The sequence below is a fragment of the Gymnogyps californianus genome, chromosome 20 (assembly GCF_018139145.2).
Source record: "Gymnogyps californianus isolate 813 chromosome 20, ASM1813914v2, whole genome shotgun sequence".
Taxonomy (NCBI): domain Eukaryota; kingdom Metazoa; phylum Chordata; class Aves; order Accipitriformes; family Cathartidae; genus Gymnogyps; species Gymnogyps californianus.
The window spans coordinates 2,771,339-2,793,718 of NC_059490.1; the positions used below are offsets into that span (position 1 = coordinate 2,771,339).

At 42.2% G+C, this 22,380-nt stretch overlaps 1 long non-coding RNA gene across 1 annotated transcript in view; it reads right to left on the bottom strand.

Moving 5' to 3' along the window:
- Positions 1-10,088: 10,088 nt before the first annotated feature.
- LOC127024444 (uncharacterized) overlaps positions 10,089-22,380 on the bottom strand; it is a 29,487-nt gene continuing 17,195 nt past the window's right edge. Inside the window, exons 2-3 of the long non-coding RNA XR_007767551.1 lie at positions 17,779-17,906; positions 10,089-11,363 (exon numbers count right to left, since the gene is read on the bottom strand). This is a non-coding gene — a long non-coding RNA (uncharacterized LOC127024444). The remainder of the gene's footprint in view (positions 11,364-17,778; positions 17,907-22,380) is intronic.

Here is a 22,380-nt window from a genome sequence, read left to right on the forward strand (position 1 = left end):
CCAGTTCCCTCCTCAGCCACCCCTCAGGTTATCCTCACTCTGCGCATGGCACATCTACAGATCACAGCCACTGCCTTCTGTGGTCAGGAGGTCCTGGTCTGTCTTATTCAGGTTTGTGGGTCTTCCTCTGAAGTCACCGATTTGGCTTTCAGGCTACACTTGCCTCTCTGCTCCTGCCTCTGCTGTTGTCCTACACTTAGGTCTGCCCTTTTCTCCTCCTTTTCGATCAGGCAGTGCATCCCAGGAGTGTATACACTGTTGTGAAGAGTTCATTGTCCTGTTGGTCACTGCAGGCAATGCCTGAGAGAAAGGGATATTTCAATCCCTGTTTAGCAACTGGGAAACCGGGGCACAAGAGATAGACTTGCACTGGGTCAAACAGGAAGATGGAAGGTGAACCCAGATTTGAATCCTACCTGAGATACCACAGCCACAGAAATATCCTTCTGTCTTACTGCATCTCTTTTAATCTGAATGCCATTATCTTTACCTTTTTTTTTCCCTTGTAGATAACAGCTGTGATTATTTTATAGCATTAAATACACCTTGAAATAAAAATTAAATAAAAAATTATTAATATATTGCCTGCATTTCTCCCTCCAGTGCACAGGAACTCCTAGTTTCACAGTGATCACAAAAGTACTGTATCTAGTGTCACAGACAATACCAAGTATTGTTGGTAAACACTTCAACAGCAAAATGTGACTTCATACTCAATCTTTATACTATTGATACAGAAGAAGTTTTCCTTTAAAAAAAAAGACTGACTCAATCCCCCAGTGCTCATGCACCTGTGGAGCAGAAAGTTTTCTGGATTGCTCTTGAGTGCCAGGAATTTTTTTTACCCACTCATATTTTGGCGCCTTTCATCTCAACTTCTTTCTGAAGTTGATCATCCCTGTGGTGCCTAAATGAGAGATGACAGTGAACCCATGGGGAAAATAAGGCTGATGAAATGCAAAGTAGTGTTATTTATGCCGAGTCTGTGTGCAAAGTGCATTTCAAACTTCCTTGATTTTTCAGTAATAACCAATGTTGGGGGGATGGGGCAAGCCAATATTTGCATTAGATATTTCTGAATATCTCATATTTTTCTTTCTCCCTTGGCTCAGTGAAGCACAATTATTATTTTCCGTTTGACTTGAAGATCTGAGTGATAACTAAAGCTCTGCAGGAAATGTAACTAGCATCTTTGGGGTCCGCAGATGGGAGAGGAAAACAGGCTAGAGAGGGTGGGTTTGGGCAACCTCTCCTTTCAGTCTACAGGAGATGAATGTCAGCTACTCAGATTTTGAAGCATATTGCTGTGGTTGCTGTGGGAGCCTCACATTGATGCTGTCAGTGTCATATTCCTGTTCCCCATTGAAATGAATTACTTGACTTTGAAGTATTATCATGGTTGCTCCCCTTTAAACAAATATCCTGTCTTCCTGAACAAAAGACATCAGCTGTAAAGTGCTGCTCCAGGGTTGGCCACCTCCAGGCAAGGCTGGGGAACAGCCAGCAAACCCCTCTGCCACACGCAGAGTCCAGTGTGCATTTGGCCAGGATTTTGACAGTAAAGAGCCAAATACTGATTTGTCCGGAGCACCTACTGTGCCTAGGACTTCACTGGCCTGAATCAGCACTACGTAAAAAATTATCCAAAGGAGATAGGATCAATAAAATCCAGAGATAAGTCACTCAATATTTCACCTTGGAAGTATGACTGGAGGACCTACCTGCAAACCCAAACAAATCAAACCCTCGCAGATATAAATCTGTGACATCAGTGAAATGCATTGAGTCAGGCCGGAAAGCACAAGAAAACCCTGTCCTGTTGATAATCTGACATTCTGCCTTTGCTCCTCATATTGCATAAATCAGGAGGGGCAGACTTCCTCCCACTGTTTGCATGAAGGGAGTCTTGCTAATTTTTCACATCTAGCATTAGGAACACAGCAGTAAGAGAGAGGGCGAGACAGCCATCAGGCACATACAATAACAGATTTGCAGCTCTCAGGCTCAAGGCTTCCCCACAGCGGTGGCTCTGTGCTTATGAACACTTGAAGTGCATCCCTAATGATCTCACCCAGCCATAGCAGACAGTCAGGGGTTTGCTGCTGGTTATCAGGCACGATGGTGGACTAGCTGCCCTGCTGTGCCACTGAGAATTGCCAGAAACTTGTGAATGGAGCCTCTGTTTGGGATCTTCATTGTCTTCACCATGACTATTATACCTTTGTAATAAGCAGAAAGAAATCCAAAGGACAGGTCTACAGCTCCTTTGGTCATGGGAGCAGAGAGGAATGAATCCAGTGCGTCCCCAGCGCTCCCATGGCGCTCTGTCTGTTCCCACTCAGGCTCCCCTATCCTCTATTTAAGACCCGCAGATAACAGGGTCCCCAAACAGGCAGAACTGGCAAAATGAAATAGGCACTTCCAAATTTAGAAGGTAGCTCTGTCGCCCTGGAGCAATTTTTTCCTGTTCCTAGTGGCACAGCAAAGGCATTTCTTTTTTCTCCCCAAGCTAGGCTAAGCAGCTAGTCCTCACTGAGATCTATTTCCATATTTATTCTGTTTGTGTCACAGCCAGGCACTATAAGAATGTCTATATGAACATGGTAGCTCCAGGCTTCCTGTTGTCTAGATATCCCCAGAGCCAGGCAAGCTGTATCAGCTGGCAGGGAAATCAGAGCCCCACAGTGGGAACAGGCCTGAATTCAAGCCCAATACTACAGGAACTATTGACATAACATCCCAGGCTGTGTAATGCAGACAACTACACTAAAAAGTAGTATAGCCAAGAAAAGTAGTATAGCCATAGTCTAATTGTCATAGTTGCATGAAGCTGAAAAAGTACGCTACATTAATATCCTGGTGCACTTTGCTGGTCTAAGTCCCATCCAAAATAAGGGCCCCTTTTTGCTTTAAACCATGCAGGCAATTATTTGCTTGCAATGCAAACTAAATAGATTCTGCTTTAACTTTCCAAATTAACAACTCATTGATCATCAACCAGGCATGAGAAATACCAGCTCAAACTATAAATGCTTCTGAAATTTATGGTCACAGAATGGTACAAAGAAAACCATACCGCAGCCTTCCCTTGAGGGTTCATGTAACGCCTGCTGCCTCCAGCTGACTCTGGTCGTGCAGCGCAGACCTCTGCTCCTCAACTGAAAGGCAACCCTGTTCGCTGGCGGGTGGTGTAGGCTCTTTTCTCCCACTGGAACAGGCACCAGAGGGGAACACCACACTTCCTCAGTTTGTTGCACTGGCTTCCAAATACATAGCTGTAAAAACAAACTATAGCCCTAAAATTTTGTGTGAATGAACGTAAATCATTACTTCAAGCATGCAAACAGCAAACCTGCTTATAAGATTTATTATTGTCAAGCTGGGCAATTACAGCATGGAGTCAAGTTTGTGTTTTAATAAATGAAGTACCAAAGCTCTTGCCAAAAAAAGAGGAAAAAAGAATTAAGTCAAACTTAATCTGATCCAGATGGGCTGCACCAGGTTTTACCCAGCATGGCACCGGTTTGATAAGAGAGCAGGGTCTTCCGCCCAAAACCGGGAAAGGCTGCCCCCCTGCCTGAGGAAATGACACACTTTAGAATCCAACTGCAAGAAGATGCAACGGATTTTTAAATGACACAAATTAAAAATTAATTAGCTCTTTGGGTTTTTTGTTGTGTGATTGGTTTTGTGCTCAGGCGATTAACTGCCAGCAGGGTGGCGACCAGCAGAAATAAGCTCTGCTGCAGCCCAACAAAATGGCAGGGGTGGGTAACAATACAGAAACAGCTGGTGGCGAGAGGCTCCAGCACAGCTTAAAGAAAGGTGAGACTATCCTCTCTGACTTGCTTCATTTGTAAAAGAAAGCCAGCGAGACCTTCTGCCAAAGTAATTGAACTGTGAGAGAGAGATATACTATGTTCTGTACTCTTTTTCCCTTCCAAACAAGTGCAAGAGAAATATAGAAGCACCTTCATCCATCAGACACTGCCCACTGAGGAACACAGCTTAGTTTGCTTTATTTCACTGCTTCTCTTGCATGGACATACACAGCCATGTCCTGACAATAAGGTGCTGCTACATGCTGTTTCAGTCCTTTGCCTGCTCCCACAGATCTGGTATCTCTGCCTGCAACTGTGCTCTGCGTCAGCCTTCCCCCAGGGATCAGGCAGACTGCTGCTATCCAACCGCTCATGTACCAAACAGCTTGAGTCCAGGTCAGAGATCCAACATCTGGGTTATTCTGTTCCTGCATTTGTTTTGTCTTTTGTGGTAAAAGGATGGTGTGGACTGAACCTGCCAGAAACACAGGTATGGTCCAGCTCTGTCCCAGATTAAGTCACTCTCTCGCACCTCAGTGTCTAATGAAGCAGCTCTTACTTTCTCCTCTTCCTTCTGCCCTTCTTACTGAGAATGTTTCTCTTCGGGGCAGCGAGTCCCTTTTCTTGTTTTCACACCCTGATCTCACTACCATAACACTGCTAAAAAGACCAACACAGAAGCTCGGACTCCCAGACATCGACAAGGCAACTCAGCTGTGTTGCACTTTGTGCTGGGCCAGAGGATGGGGACAAATGGTATCCAAAACCTGGCAATTCTTTGCCCGTTATCACCAATGAAAAATCTGTTTTCTAAGAATCTAACAAACAGGTAAATGATGTCCCTGACGTGGCAACTTCTGTCCGAGTTCTATCATTGCCTTCATTTTTTTTCTAAAGTGCCTCATATCTTGCCATCATTTTCTTGCCTTGCTACTAGTCTCAGTATTCAGGGTCACAAGTAAATGAGACGCATCTGCTTTGTATTTAAACCAGCGAGGAAATATTTATGCTGCAGGAGAACCTGTGGTTTTGCTTGCAGTGTCAGAGGAGGCCATTCGACATACAGCAGGAGGCTCCAGGGCACCTGCAGATAGCTAGCTGGGCTAGATCAACTTCTCTGTATTTAAGTGGCTGGCAGCAAGCCATTAATTGTGTTTGAGTTTTTGCCTTCAGTAGGTGGTTTCACTCCACCAGAGCCCAGCATCATGGGGGGAGAGAGGGAAAGAAAACAGAAAGGCATCACCAGGATATACCCAGTGTTCTGACACGCTAGTTAAGTTCTAAATTATGTTTTTAATTACTTGGCATGATTTATTGAGACAGTGTCTCAAGGTCAGAAAGCACCACAAAGTGACACAACTTGCCTGCCAGCTCACATCTCTGCCACTGAAGTGCTCCCTTCTCTTCTGCTGTGCCATGCTCCTTGTGCCTCCTCCCACACTACCCAGCATCTCTGTAGTTGGATGGAATCAGACTTAACGCTTTAGGTACCTTTAGGGGTTAATTTGGTAGCTCTGAGCCAAGGCTGGAAAGGGAAAGTTCTGGGGATAGTAAAGCTGGACTGAAGGGTTGGGTTCTAAGGCACATATACAACAGGTCTACCAAAGGAGTAGTTAAAAAAAAAAAACCAGTTCCATTGTTGACCCTGTGATAAAGAAACGAGAAACCTAGAAAGCGATGAGGTAGGAGTAAAAAGGGGAGAAAAATTATGCTGCTGTAATGCCTCTCATGCAGCCAGTTCATGCAGCATGACACAGCTTGTCTGGACGGATGAGAGAACAGACCTGCAATCCACTGAACTTGTCCTGCACCAGCCTAAAATAAGCAAGAGGATGGTCAAAGCCCTGCCCAGTGCTATTTGGCCCTGAAGAGCTGTAAAGGAAGACTCACTGATCTTAAGTGCACAGCAGGAACTCCCTCGCTTTGCACCCAGTGCATAATGATGTGTTAGGGCACTGCCAATTAAAGCTGCTAACACTCTTTGTGCCTTTGGGAAGGAATTTGTGCCCTTCCTGTGGCAAAACAGTGCAATGTGGCAAGGAAGAGACTGTGGAATCCAACCCTGATGCATTTTAAGGCTTCTATAAATAATTAAGGGAGTTCATTAATTAATAAAAAGAAAGTGAAATTGAAAAAGCAGGAGGAGAGGGGCAATGAATACCCACTGGGGGATAATAAGTATGTCCTACACTGCAGCTTACACAGACTGAAGTCTTTTAGGGAGAGTTGAAGTGGCTTTGTGGTTTGAGCTAGAGAAACAAATCTTAGCTGGAAGAAAAATCTTCTGGGAATAACAAAGCTACTTCCTAAATCCAAGTTACACTTGGGAAGATTTTTCAAGATTTACACACTCAAGTGAGAACAACATGGGATATATACAGATGTATCTGTGTATTTCTCAAATACATGAGAAAAAAAAAGGACCTAGCTGGTGCCTGAGGTTGGCTTGCACCAACAAGTCTTTGGGGAAGAGATAAAATACAGCAATGCAGAGAAAAACATCTTTCATTAATTAGATCATTATTAGTCTCCTCTGGCTCAAACGTAGGCAGCTTTGAAACCCTAGCTGCTATCAAAGAAAAGATTTACAGAAGTTCCACAAAGACAGAAAGAAACAATAAAGTCTGGTAATATCCCAGTGGGCTAAGAATTGGTAGAGTACACTGACTGCAAGTTACTAATTACAGCAGCTTTGAAATCAGAAGCTTAAATCTGTGCTAAACAGCAACACGGTGCTTTGGGCCACAGTTTCAAGCGCAGAGAAGAAATGTGCCAAACACACGCACCCGGGCACAGACAAGTCATTCCAAAAGGAAACCAGGAAATTGCAGGTGCAGCTGAATGCTTGTGAGCACACAATTACCCAGTGGGTGTTTGCAACGGCATATTTCATACGCGCAATTACCTCTTTGCACCCCTGCCTGCATATTTTTTTTATGCGATTTAAATGCTTATCTTTAAGAATATGACCTTGGTATCTGAAACTACAAAACTTGCCCAACATGCTGATCTGAATGTCTAGTAGGCATCAGGGTTTTAAACAGGTGAAAGGGCTGTTTTATCACCTATTACTGACACACTGCCTGACATGAAATTGGTACTTTGCTGCTGCTGACTTCTCATCTCCTGAATATTTCCCTTGGAAGTTTTGGCATGCAGCTGGCGAGCCGTGCAGCACAAGTGAAGGGAGAGGAGATGTATGTCTACCCTACAGGAAGGAAATGCAGAGAAAAGGTATTAAATGAGGTTGAAGCCTGCGATCTTGCCAAATCAAGAAAATGGAAGGTAATACAGGTGGCTGTGCTAAAGGGCTATCTTTTGCTGTCAAGCAGCCTGACATTTGCTCTGGTTTCAAATACTTATAATCTGTTGTGAAATATCCTTTGGATTTTACTGTCAGCAGCTCTGTAGAGATGCGAGGTCTGTGGCTGGGCGGGCAGGAGAAGGATGTACGAGTACATTCATCCTCTGCTGCCCACCCCACAGACCCTGCCCAGTGTGGCGGCTGGCCAGCAGGGTCTGGTACACAAACTCCATGGGAAAGAAGCACCCTTATTTTTTCAAACTCTACTAGAAAAGCCTCCACCATGAAACAAACACAAAGTACATTTGATGCAAAATGCATTTAAGTAGAGGGAAAAGCAGTCAATAATAAGACAGTATCCTAAATAAAACTTTTACTTCCTACTTTAGAGCTTGCATGGCTCTATACCATGATAGATGTTTAATAACACCCAGCAAGCTATATGCAAGTAGTAAAGAAGTCTTTCCCAGTGCAGGGCCAGCACAACTCCTATTTCTAAATTTTCCTCCCCCAGTGTAAAAGACTCAAAGCTAGGGTAACTTTCAAATCTGCTACACCATCAGGTTTTAGTGCTCTAACTCCACTGTACTGGTATCCCATGCTCCCAGAAAATGACGCTAATCCTAAAATACGTGTCTGATGTAACGTCTGTAACTAAAATGTTGGGGGAATGGGTTGGGGCTTATTTGTACTACCTCATTTGTACTGCTAGCAGTCTGCTGTGCCTTTGAAGAAAGAGCAAAAGAAGGGAACAGAACTTGAAGAAATCATGCTAGAGAATGGATATCAGTTGCAGAAAAGTTACATAGTTATTCATTACTACTCCACAGTAGTTTTAAAAGACTGCATAAACGTAAGAATTGATGGATGAAATAAAAAAATATATTGCCACCTGGTAGGGGGGAAAAAAAAAATCTCTGTCCAAGGCTGCAATGATTTATTAATATAAGTAATCAATAGCAATAGGTCTGTATCAGTTTTACATCTAATTTAAACTTTCAGGTCTCAATGTACTCATTAAATAATATAATAGATTTACATATTTTAATTATATTTTATGGATTCTGAACATAATGTAATTAAAACGGGTTTTCAGCAGAGATGATTAATGAACAGGGCAGCCAGACATTCTGTACAGCCATTGTGTGCGAAGGACTTCAATGTGGTATGAGCTCAACCCCTGATCTGAGCAGCAATATATTCACCTACACGTATAACCACGTGCATTGAACAACTGCATGCACTGAAACAAGGCATTGAAATGAGGCAACCAGAGGCCAGAGTGAAGGTGCAAACCCTTTTGGCTTTTAGCTCCTCCCTTAGCAATCAGTTATACCAGGAACATATCAAGACACGGGCTTAGAAAAGCATAGCCCAGAGAACATATGTTCACTGAGCAGGACTGTGTGAAATACAGAAAAGATATTTCAGGTGTTGTGCCAAGGACCTATCAAGGTGATATTCCTTAGACCAAGCACCGCTCCTGCACACGTTCAGCTGTGTTATGTGTTTTACAAGTGGGAAACTTAGCCCTGGAACGGGGGAATGAATCTGAGCCAGGTCCCAGAGCAGGCAGGGACAGAGCCAGGACGAGGGACAGGGCTCCCTACGTCTACCCTTCTTATCCAGCTGTTAGGCTGAAAGAATGATTTGACAAAAGGCTGGTATGCCCAACACTGCTTTTCCAACCATATCAGACCAGCTAATAAAAGATACTAAATCTTTCTGCAAACCTTGCATTTCTCATATCCTTAAATAGTCACAACTGTAACACCATCACTATTACTTCTACGTTCAAGTACTACCTATCAGTAAAATGCAGCTCCCTTGAACCAAGGTCAAAACCTACTGAACTACATCCCCAAGAGGTTCAGCAACCAAAGTGACTGCTGAAGACAGGAAGTAAAGAAGATTTGAAATAAAAACTGAAATGAAAACACAGAGGAAAAGAGGTCAGCGTTGCCAGCTCTCTTGACTCCACTAAAGGTCTTTGATACTTCATGTTTCCTCTACAGCTTCAGCTATTGGTCTTGTGAGCAAAGAAATAAAGTTTCTAGTCCTCATCACTGTGGAGGAAAAGCTGAAAACACAGCTTCAGGACAATCAAACAAGAAAACCTAGAAGGCAAAGAGAAAGACCCAAAAATTCTTATTTAATGCAGCCCAAGGAGGTTCTAGTCTTAGTTGAAGCCTTCTGGTACTACTAAGGTATAAAACACTACTACAGCGCATAACAAAAGAGCAAGCAGTGACTTGTCTTGTGATTTGTTGGCCCCTAGCATTTGAAAGCTTCTGTATGTTGATTTAGTAGTCAATTCTCAATTACTCTCCAGCTTTCTTTTCTCCTTGTATAAAACCATTCTCTAGCATCTATACCAATAATATGTCAATAGAGCTGTATAATAGCTGCAAAATCCATGATGTGGGATGTTTTGCAGTTTTGAGATCCCTTCACTGATTTAGGGAAATAATTCATTGTTCTCTTTTCCTTTCCACTTCATTTAAAACAACTGTGCCCTCTGTGCCCTTCGCTGCTGTGAACTGCACCATCTTCCTGCCTCGATTACACTCTTCCCTTCACAGCAGCTCACACAAGAACTGGCTCAAGCATGACTGCAAGATCTGGGGAAGGCAAAGATGGCTGCAAGATCTGGGGAGGGTAAAATTTGGGTCACAGGTAGAGTTTGACTTTTACATTGTGGGGCAGAGAGACCAGGTAGCCAAAGCATTTATCTGACTGTCAGCAGTGCTTAGGAGACCTGGTGAGGAGAGGGCAACACTCCCTCAGCCTTCTTGCCATCCTGATCTCCAGTTACATATTCAGGGGTTATTCAAAACACTTACCGTTTCTTGCAAGACAGACCTCAGAAATTCCCCTGTTCAGGATGAAATCTGGATTTCCTGACTTGCCATCATTTTCAGTGGCTTCCACATTCCTCCCCCCCCCCCCCCCATTGTATTTTTTCCTTACGGTGAACTTTTGAGACTTCTGACATGCAGGTAGGGGACAATTTTGGCTTGGCCTGGCACAGGGGCAGACAGCAGCAGTAAAAACACCCCTGGTATTTCTGTTTTCATGTGAGCCTACTTCAGTGTCCGGAATTTGATTCATTTTCTGGTGCAGGCAGGTCCAGTGAGACTCTCAGTGTGTTACATCTTAACAACCCACAGACCTTTCCAAGCTGAGGCTGAGTTTAAACAAATCTGAGCTGTGCTTCAGACGATCCAACTGGGAAAACTGGGCGAACTATAAACTATGAATAGCATCTGTTGACTGCTTTGGACTGTTTCATAGTAAATGTTCACACGTAGTGAGATTTTTCCTACTATTACTCATGTTGAATTAGATCTCATTCGGCAGAACACATCACTGTAATAAGCTGTACAACTTGAAGTTGGCAAATTTTGTAAATGTTTCCTTTGATTTTCATGTATTCTCAGTTCACCATACAGTATGCTGGCCTTTTAGTCACAGAATGCTGTGTTGGGAGTAGCAACTTGTGATTTAATTAATCTCTGTATCTTCTACCCTCATGAACTCTATCACATAATAAGTTTATTTTCATGTTTAAATAATTCCTTATTGGTCCTAATACCACTTCCCCTGAATACACACACAGATGACAATTCAGTTTCACTGATTTTCCTGAAAAGAAGGACTTTAAATGAAGTGTAAAATATAACTAAACCACAACAAGGGTAGGAATTCCCCAAAAAATCAACCTGTGATGGCTGAAACAGATATCCACTACAAGATATTCTATAAGGGGGCACTTCCTAAGAGAACAGCACAAAATCTGTACAGATTTACATGGTGCTTGTATTCCAGCTCTCTGCTTGAGAAACCTCACTTTTATACAATTTCCACTACAAGAGAAAACATTAATGCCTTCCAACACACACATTAGTTAATCAAGGTCAGTCCTAGGGTTACAACTGTATCCACTAGCAGATCAGTCGTGCTTAAACATCCTAGTAGTTGAGACTCTGTCAGCCTTGACCTCTAGACAAGGTCTTTCTTCTTCTTGCTCAGCTCTACCTTCAAATCATAAAGTGAGTTTCATTATCTTCTCTGAAGAACCTGAATGCATCACTTTCCCATTATTGTCCATGCTGTTACCATCAGAAACTTGTCCCCAGGGTCTCATCTCTCACATGGCATCCCTGTTCTCTTCAGCCTTGGCTCCAATTCCAGCTCTCACTGATGTTTCTGCATTTGCTCAGTAAACACACCATGTTCTGTATAATGTAAAACATGAGCATCTCATACACTGATAAAATTACTTCTGTGCTTACACAGCTACTTAATTCCATTTTGCCATTGATTTGTCATTTTAAAGTTAAATAATAAACATGGATTGTAGCCAGGATACTGAGTGCTGCTTTCTCCCCCTCTAGTTTGATTTATGTGTTTGTTTATTTACTGATATATTTAAGTACTCCCTATTGCATTTCACACATAATCTGGCAAATCCTGAGGATTTACTTTCACAACTGATTAGAAAAGTCAATGTTTTACAGATAGGATTAAAATGGTATCTAGAAGCCTTGATGGAGTCTACTTATGACAATTACTATCTCCAATAGGCTCTCCAGCCTTTAAAAACCTATGTTGCATGTTGTCAAACATTGTGAAATATAACCATTTCCTGTTACAGGTATTATGTCAAGTAAAGAAATATACTTGCTCATTTGTCCATCGTGGGAGTGCGTTCTAGGCTTTTCATTTAATCAGCGCATGGGAAAAGATCATTGTTTTCCATTTGCTGGTAGTTTTCTTCTCTTCAAAATTAAATCAGACAGGCTAGTAGGCAATGCTGAGGCAAGCAGTGTGTTTTCAATATTGTCACTTCAGTAATCTGAATTTTAAAATTCTAAAAGTGTCAACATGTTAACATTTTGGTTTTTCCTTTTTTGTTTTAGCTCCAAACCATGTATTACTTCTTCAGTTTTATTTATTTTTAAATCAGTGTTTAGAATTTTTTTAATGCTTTATGACAGGGCAAACTGCTTTTTAGCTTTTTGATTCCCTGTCAAATGGTGAACCTGGCTTCCTTTTGATCCACTCTCACAACCAAAAACAAATCAGTTATTCACACACAGCTTGCTCCACAGTGGAATAATTTTCCAGATCATGAAATTTCAGTGCAGAGTGATAAAAAGATTAGGCTGGTGTCAGAGAGCAGATTACAGGGCAGCCTGGAGAAAAGAATTAGATCTGCTCCTAATCCCATTCTCCTGGGGCTGGGTCCTCTTGCTGGCCTTCACTGGTGCTGCTGGATGGTGAAATTCAATTCTGTTGCACAGTGCCATCAATGGTTCGAATTCGTAAAAGGGGCTTTGTTTTGCTGTTCTTAGTGAATTTAATGCCAAAATGTGGGGGGAAAGGAAGGAGATCGTGTGCTGGGGCTGAGAAATTCCTAAAGAGAGCAAGGCATTGCTACATTATTAGCTGACCACTGGAATTTGTAGAAGAACAGTCAATATTGATTGACCTTGCCTGTTACAGAAAGGTCAAGTGAGCAGACAGGATAAGGTAATGGGGAAGCACTGTTTGTGTGTCTCAGTGCTAAAAAGTCATACAAAGCCAGAGACAGACAATGCACAGAGACCCACACAAGTCTAAGGCACTGGAAAACACCCCAATTAAGTGAAAATTACCATCCCCATTAAGTGGCAGCCATCATTGCTTAATTGCTACCCAGGGAGGTATCCTGATTAAAAGCAGATGAAGTTTAGCACATCTTAGGTAGTGGGTTATTGCTCAGATATGAAGGAAAGGGAGGAAAAAGAAACCAGACATACAAGACTAGGGCACATCAGTCTAAAGCAGGAGTTGTTCGTTTTTGCTAGATAAAACCAGAGCAGGGCTGGGGATCCACTGAATTTGGGTGTCTTTCTCTCCTCATCCGTAAGGTCAGGGTCTTGCAGGGACTAGGGCTGACACATCCCTGTTTTGCCATTTGTTTGCTCCCAAGTGGGGAAGGAGCAGGAGTTGAGTCCGCCTGCTCCAGCCAGACACTTAACCCAGCCTGGGCGGACTGCCGGCCCATGCCGTCATGCTCTGGCTCTACTTTCTCTGCAGAGCTCAGAGTAGCTCAAAAGCACCTTTCATTCAGCTAGAATCAGGCCCACTGTTCTCAGTCTAAATCCCCTGGCCTCAGTGAAGACTATGGCTTTGTCAAGATAACGTGACCACTTTTTTTTTTTCCCCCTCTAACCCAGCAATTCCTCTTTCTTTGGAAGAGCTTTGACCTTTAAATGAAGGTTCATGCCAAGAAAAATCCAGAGCTTGTTATCAAGACAATCTGTGGCACAGGCTGTGTGGTAATGTCCTCCTGAGGTGATGAATCAGATCTATCAGTGTCTAGATACTAAGGCCTTTTTTATCCTTGCAAACTCAGGGCTTTCCAAATCTTTAAGCCTGATCAGAGATAGAGCACTACAAGAGCTTACTTAAATCTCAGCAAGCAGAAAAGAGGGCAAGGGGGAGAGAGCTCACATAAAATAAAGAACACTACTTTTTAAAGATAAAACATAACTCTAGGTACAATAAAAGCCTTTAGAGAACAGAAGAGATCTTTGTCAGGAATGTATCTCATTTAGTCCCATTGTTTCACTGCGTGCTTTTCAGAAAGCCAGCCATTTATCTTGCCTTTTTTTCCCCAGGTTTTTTTTTTTTTCCTCCTTTCCTGATGCCAGTTTCCATTTCATTAGGAAATGAATCACTGATGAGGTGCTGGTCCTGTCTCCCTGCAAGCAGACCTCAAAAACAGGGTAGTCAGGGAAAAAAAAATATACAGTCTTATGACCTAAACCCTGAATGGTTTTACAAGTACAGTTTTATTTATGTTGTGCTGTGTTATGGATAGCTGTTGTTTAGTGTTTATGGCATGCAGGCTAATAATTCCAAGTCAGAGTACCTATGGTTAGATACCTTCAACATGTGTTGAGGCCCCAAAGGAAGAAATTTTCAAAGGGAAAAGCAAAGGGCAGAAGAATTCCTAAATTTCCACACAATTTCCCCTGTGGGTGTTGTGAGCCGAACCTTTCTGGTTCACGGCACATTGCTGGAACGCTGTACCCATGTCCCTGAAAGCCTCAGAGGGATCTCATTTTCACAGTTGGTGTACTGCACACACATTTGTTTGTGGAGTTATATGCCCAGACAAGGAGACAATCACATTTCTGTAGCTTGAGTACCCCTGTGAAGAGGCATAATGCTGTCGTGGTTTTTGCAGAGAAAAGCAAACTCCCAGAAAAGCCATGTCAGCTTGAGTTTGACCTTTCATTCAACAATAACGCGGAGATCAGGATATTTTCTGTGCAACATGGCTGCATACTGAGCACACACAAGTTGTCAGATACAGTACAGTCAACACCCAAACATCCTTAATCTGATGATCCCCGAAAAGCAAAGTCCTGACCCACACAGCAGTTCATTTTGGCTACTTCAGGTATTCCACAGTGAGAGAGGAAGAGAGGAAACATTGCTTTCCTATCCTCTGCACGAACCCATCCACCACTCAGACTGAATTGGTATGACACACAAACAGAACTGTTTCCAGAAGTGCCCATCTTGGAGCTTGAAAAATGTGTTTGTTTTTTCCAGCAACATCAGTCTAATAAAATACACTTCTTACTACCATCCTAGTCTCTTTCATGTCCTCTGACAGTACTCCTACATGACTATCGTGATTCTGCGTGAGTCTTCACAGCTTCCAGCTAAATTTTTGTTACATTTCAGTTAGATAACCGCAAAAGAAAACAAATGCATTTAGCATTTGCAGAATCTTGTCTCTCAGCTTTATAAGGTTAAGATATATAATGCACACATTTATTTTATACAGCTTCTAAGTGACTAATCTAATGTGTCCTCCATTTAGAGAGCATGTAGCATTTTGCAAAAATGTATTGGATTGACCCATTCATAAGATGTGCATGAGCAGGACACACCACTTTCACTCACGCCATCAAAAAGCTTTGAGAATTGCTGTACTGGGAGGCTGATCAAACTCCTGCACAGCTACAACTCCCACAAGGGCTTATTCTGAAGATCCAGATTTACTAACCAGCAGTCCGATTTTCAGAAGAGCCAAAAATCCAGCAGCCTTCTGAGTCTCCCTTCACCTTTTTTCCAAAAGCAATGCATGTGCTGCATGACTTCTGTTCGTTCCTGCATACATGGAATATGATGCCTAACTCCACCTGTTCCTACAAACTGCTTATAATCTTAACAGAGAATACATAAATAGATCAGGAACAACACTGAGAACCTGATAGCTTGATGGGCACAGACTGAGCATCTCAGGTGCCTGCAGTCAAAGACATGAATTCAGGGATGACAACACCAGCAGCCAGCAAGGAGCTTGCTTAAGAACATGCAGTCTGGAAGAACGAGCAGAGGACAACCACCACCAAACCCAGAGAGACAGGTAGCCTAGCAATGGTGAACTTAGTCATAAGTCTTTGGCCAAATTGCTTCATTTCTCCCAGTGCCTCCTGTCAGATTTGGCTCATCACCCCTAGGAGAAAGCCTTCTTCACGTGGTGTAGGTAAAAAGCCTAAGTTCATGGTGCAGTCCCGATTATCTATAGCCTATCAGAGCACAAAAGAAAACCCACCAAGACACCCTTAAAAATAAATACTATCCCACCTTCTACTTCTCCTGGAAAGTGCTTTAGCTTTGCAAATTTTGTTGCTTTCTTGCTTGTTCTACAGTGAATTGGTTTGTATCTCAAACCTACTTGTTACTAAGTAAACCTATCATGCTGATTTTAATATTGCATTGTTTCTTTGCACTCCCTGTCTCTCTCCATCTTCCTGCTGGTCCTTGTTTTCTGTTCTTATTAAAGCATTTCCAGGTCAGAGACTGTCCTTTTTGTATTCTTTGTTGTATTGGGTTTTTTCCCCCCTGTGTATTTTCTGTATTTGTATAACTCGTAGTGCAGAGAGTTTTCAGTAATGAGTTTGAATGTTTTTCCTTGTGGCCAGTTTTGTTTCCTCTGTTTCTGTTTTCTCTCCTTTACGCTGGAGCAAAGGAGGAAACCTCAAATGAGCTGTGCATCAGCCCATTGATTAAGTGGAGTACCTTTCCACGCAGTAATTACCATTGCCTAAGCTATACCCAAGCACAGCAAATCATTTTTATTTCTTTATGCTCTGCAACTCGGAGAAAGAAGCTCTAGTCATAGACAGACAGCATATGAATTGCCAGAAAAATCCCAGGTTGTGTACATATCATTTATAACCTAGCCAGCCTAGTGTTTGCAGAGGTTTTTGCCCACTAAACATCTTATAAATCATTGACTTACTTTGAAAAGGTAACAATAATTTCAAAGAGGTAAGTGGGATTGGTCTGGATCGTTATGTTCTCCCTCTAGGGCAGGGAGTTGAAAGTTTTAGTTTTCTTTCATCAATTTAAGTCATCACCCAAGGCTGGAGTGTGATGTTTGACTTCCACAACTGGCAACCTTAGATAAGACAAGATCTGAACACCCTCCACAGAGGTCTCAAGTGATGCTACTGCACTTGTTCAGAAATTTGTATCATAAGATGACTGCCTGTGAGCGGAGCATTATAACCCTGAGCCAAGCCCACTGGGGGATCAAGGCCTAAAGCCACCAGCAGCAGAGCCCACCGTCTTTCTTCTTGTCATGGGTTTACAAGTAAAGAGAAGGGGGCAGGGAGATGTCATATTTGTGATCAGGACTTCCCAAACAGGTCTGTGTGTACAGGCATTATACAGCGCAGCCATAATGAGATCAGCATGGTTTTGGTAGCATTGAATTCACTGCACATATTCTGTAGAGTTGATTTGTGCAGGGAATATATCTGGGGTTTCCATACGTCTGGCAACCCAAGCTATTCCTCCAACTAGCTCACTGGCATTCAGGAGCCTGAATAATTGTTCTAAATCCTTCAAATCTAGGCAGAAAAAGAAAATATGGCCCCATAAACTCAGAGGTACAGTACTCAGGGTGGGAAGGTTACTCCTCCGTAACAGCAGCTGAAAGCTACACTTATTCTCCCACCATGTGACATTTTTGTGGTGGTGTAGTTGTGTCCCGCATCAGTCCAGGACTGTATCCCTCTCTGCATCGCAATCCCACTTTCTGTTTGCTGTTTCCATTGGCTCTGGGGCAGCAGTGGGCTTTTTTTGTTACATTTGTGTAACAGAGGACCCTGGAATCCTTGTTTACAGTTTACGGCTGATGCTCTGATGTGCCACGATTCCAGCCACAACAACCGTAACAGAAACAAGTGCAGCCCTGAGCTAAGCATTTTTCTTTTTGCAAAAACTGTACATCCATTTAGTATTTTCCCAAAATGTGCTAGTTATTTAAATAATTAGCTGAATAATTTATATGACTGATTTTCAGCATGTGCATTGTTTCTTTGTTATTTTTTATTGGAATCAACTGGTTTTTAGCCAGTTGTAATCATTCTTTGTATTCCTATCAAGAACAGAGGATCTGTCTTTCTGTGCAGAAAATGAGATACTGAATGTCCCCTATAGTCCATAACCTTATGTAAAAAATACAACAAAAGATTGAGGCAAGCAGAAGGCAGTAAACAGGGAAGCTCATAAGGCACAAGTGGGAAAGACAAGTATCACAGAGCCACCAATGACCACTGCTTGATCGTGGCTTACCTGGAGTTCCTGAGTGTTTTAGAGGAATCCTGGCAAGAAGAAGTTCAGCACAGTCACACATGTGGGATGCTCCTAGCCTGAAATATGTCAGCTTTGAGCCTTTTCACGGTATGTTTCACATCTTCAACCTGGAAAAGAAGATGCCATACTAATATATCAAAGGACAAAGCAACTTGGAGCAGACAATGTTAGAAACCTATTTACTAACAATTTGACATTCTGCCAACAGCTTGTTGATGGCACATTGTACCAGCTATGCTAAGAACCACTTCTGCAGGCAAGAGGAAAATCAGGGCACCAAGTTCATTGCTTACTTAATCCATCTACTGACACTGCCAACAAAGACAGTCCTGCTTTTAGTACCAGATTTAGTGAGGAAATAAGTTGTTCGGAACACCTATGTGCCACGGAAGGCAACTGGAGTGACAGACTGCAGATGAGTGCAAGCAATGAGCAAATCAGTCAGGTCCAAAGCACCTTTCCCAGCCTCAAAACAAGATCCACCTTTTCTGGATCCTTGCATATACTGGACTTGCTGGCAACTGTGCCTGAGAATGCAAACACAGATGTGACAAAAGGAGACTTCTGCGCTGCAGAATCATGACCATGCACCAGCTACCGCAGGGGCGCAGGGCTTGGAGGAGGGACTGAACTGCAATGGACTAATCTTCCCCAGCTACTGCTTAATTAAAATTTTCAGCACGCTATTCAGGATACAGAATTGAGTTGTAGTTCAATAGAAGTATCGCAGAGTATTTAAATAAAATGTATTTCAATAAAAGGAAATTCAGTCTAAAGAAGAGATTTTAAAAGGTATGGATGTATTTCTCAGAACCAGTGTTTCTACCCTTACAAACTGATGATATGTGCTTTCTAAAATCTAATACCAATCTATAATGTTTTAAGAGGAGTATATTATATTTAGCTGCTTACCTAGATTTCCTTGTAAATTAAACTGAAGCCCTCAGCGATACTTATCTTCCTTTTGTTCTTTCCTCTCTAATTATACTGTGGCACTAATTATCTTACGGGCAGAAACAGTCTATAGATTGCTGCTGCTTCAAAAACTCAACCGCTGCTCCTGCTACTCTCCCATACCTTATGAATATTTTCATTCAGTCAAAAAAAAACTGCAACAAAGAAAGCAAGACTCTGCCCCAAGTTTTCTCCTTTTCTACAAGTTCTCTACCTTCCCGGTTCTCACCTGCTTGCTATCACTACTGATTCCCAAAGTTTGATTCATGTTTATCCTTGATCTACAGCACTTCTCTAGACTATAAATGGTACCTGTGCTCTAAAAAGCATGACTGTTTCCTGAGTAACACAACTAAAATTGTTAGAATCTTTTCCTGTAGCCTTTACGTGGATGAGTAGTCTACCTCTAGTGTAATCCCATCTGGAGCAATTTAACAGCAGCTGTCAATAGTGTAACCATGAATTTTTTCATCTGAGAAAATGATTGTAAAATTGGATCATCACAGAGCACATTTCAGTGAAAACACTGGCTTTTTTTTTTTAAGTATAAGCTCAATAAATGATGTTTCTAATGTTAAATCATGCAATGTTAACTTACTGCTAATGGCACAAACGTATGCTCACTTCACAAAATCCACCACATTAACACCCTCTAAAGAGGGGCAAAAAGGGATCTTAACAAATTTTTCAACTCATCAACTCACCGTGGAGTCAACTTAAAGCATTGATTAATAGAACCCTTGCTATCCTAGCTGAACCCATAAGTAGCTTAATAAGACATAAAATATTCTGCTCAGGGTTTTTAGTTTAATACTTTTTTATTGATTTTTTACAAGAAACTACAATAACATTGTGCATATAAAGCAGTCTGCGCAAGGCCTTCACTTTGCACAGGCACATCAAAAGTAACATTCATTCATTTTGCATGTGTCACCGATCCACATGACCTTTAAACTGTTATTCAGAAAGAAAATTAAATATCTAGCAAAAAGCTTTGAAAGAACGATTCATTAGAGAGTACCTAGCATGTGCTACGCATTGCATCAAGTCACACACGTACATGCATCTAATGGGAAACTGCTGACATCTTTTAATGCCAGCGGTGAGCGTGACAGTCTTTTTTGCGGTGAGGCAGTTATCTTGCCGTACACGCATAGGATGTAATTGGGCATTTGTGACCCTCATGAGAAAACAAAATAGTCAAGCGACTTCACCAAGGTCATCCACCTATATGGCATTCACAGCTGTAGCATGTCCGTACTGTGTACAGATTTCATTCCTTGTTGCTCCGCAGCCCTACGTTACACAGAAAAGCCATCACAGCTGTCACCCTCCCCAGGCCTCCTCACTTGTTCCCCGCTCCAGACCCACTACATCATCTTCCCACCACCAGCTCTCTCTCCACCCCGAGGCAGTCTGATACCCCTCCTCTTAACCTGTGCTTTAACCACAAGGCTTTCTTTCTGCCCTGCCGAGACCAGCCTCCTTGGAGCTCACTCTCCCAAACAGGCACAATGAAATAGCTGTTGTGTTTTCCCCAGCTTGAATCAAAGTGTTCAAGTGCTTCTGTTTGCTTGATTTCTGCTGGCAAGGACAAACTGCTCCATTCACCTCAAAGCCATCAACTGCTTCCGACTACCCTCACAGCAAGCAGCTAGGAGTGTTTCTACCTCCATTTGTCATGGTGCCCACGCTACGTGGCTCTGAAGTCATTACACAGGGCAATAGAGGCAGCTGCCTAGAGCACAGGACTGCTTAATGGGCAACCAGGTTATTTTTGTTCTCTATTTTATCTCACTTTGTTTTCAAATGTCTTGCCTAGAGCAAAAGGCCTAGAGTCACCACCACTGGGAAGCCCCATCATCACATAGGGATCTTCTCCACGAGTCAGAGCATAAGGCAGGTTTCAGACATGCTTATAACATCCTGAACAAAACCATCTTCCCCCTGTCCAACAGTGACCCCTTTGTGACATTGCTCAAGAACAAGCATAGACTTTGGGGGGAGGGGGATTGTAATCATTAAATTGTAAATCCCTTTAAATGCAAAGATCAAAGGGAAAGTTTCAATCCAATGACACATAATTAAAAATGCAGACGTGAACAGCTTTGATTCATGAATGCTTATGCACTTTTAAATTGTTGCCAGGGAGATCAGGGCATGAGAAAATTAAAAACCATTACGCTTCAAAAGGATAAATTATTTTCACAGCTTTCTAACATTATTTCCTGTTGCGCAGATTTTTGTGTGTTTTAACATTTCCCCCACCCTGCCTGGGCAGATTAGTTCTGAAAAATGTTTTCCAGAAAATGTTCAGAACTCAATGAGATTAAAAGGAGATTAGTGAACTTGTTGGATGGAGAGTTCCCATTGGTAATTAATGGCAAATGCTCGGGGCAGTTAAAGAGGAACCCCACCACACACATTTCACCCTTTTACCTGCATTTTAATTTAAAGAGCTGTGACCTTTTAATTCATTATTCTTTTTCTAATTGAGCCAGTACAATACAACATGGTATAGGCCATAAGCCAAATCTCCCTGAAGTTAAAGGAAATACTCCCATGACTGTAGTGGTTTCAATCTGTTTGTTTAACATTCCTCACTTGTAAAAGTCAAAGCACTTAACTGAAAGGAAAGGGCTGCTTCCTATTTCACAAATAAAAAATTGAGACATACAAAGTGGACATGATTCTCAACCATCATATCACGGATGCTAGACTAAGTCTAGGGCTGTCAAGCTACAGCAAATACTCCCACTTCTGATCCACAGTGTCTCAGATCTGCCCTGCTTCAACACGTGACTTTAACAATCCCAAATGGCACCTGAGACATCCTTTGAAGTGCTTTAAAATCATCCCAATCTTACCAGAGACAAACAGCATTGCTTCATATTTGCAAGTGTTTAGAAGTTAATTTCTTAGACAGAAATGTATTGCCAAAATGCACCTGTGAGTTGATGGTTGCAATGAACTCATGGGCAGCATTTTCATTAGTGACCTGAAAGTCCACGTGAAAACAACAAGAAAATCTTTAGTGCTGAACTCACATTGCTTCTTAACCACTGGCAACATGAAGGGTGAGGATGATCAGATGAAATCCTGAAACCTATACTGTACACAGCTAGATATTAGCTGGCCACCCTCCTCTCCCTGTACAGTTGATGGAATACAGGATGATTCATCTCATCTGCAAACACCTACGTACGTAACTTCAGATGTCTCCGTATCATGTAGATGTTTTTGGTTTGTATCTCTAAATTTAGATAGGATGAATCCCATTATTCAAAAGGTGTACCTTTGTGATGAAGGAGTAGATACAGCCCCAGAGGCACAGCAGCTCTAAATACACCAGAAATCCCATTCTGTTTCCATGCTTTGGAGTTTCAGGACTCCGCTTTTATTAAAAGAGTAAGGTACAGCTGAAATACGTCTGCATCAGGCTGACTTGCTCCTCACTCTACCGTGGCATTTTTCAGTTGCCAGTCAAGCCAACCTTCACAAAATTTTCCCTGAGGGGGAAAAGCCAGAGACAAGTAGCAGCTGACTAACAGAGCACTGAACAGTTCAGCAGGCATTTGATGGTGAAAGGAAAAACCTTTTGTATTTACTTTTGAACATACGAATCAG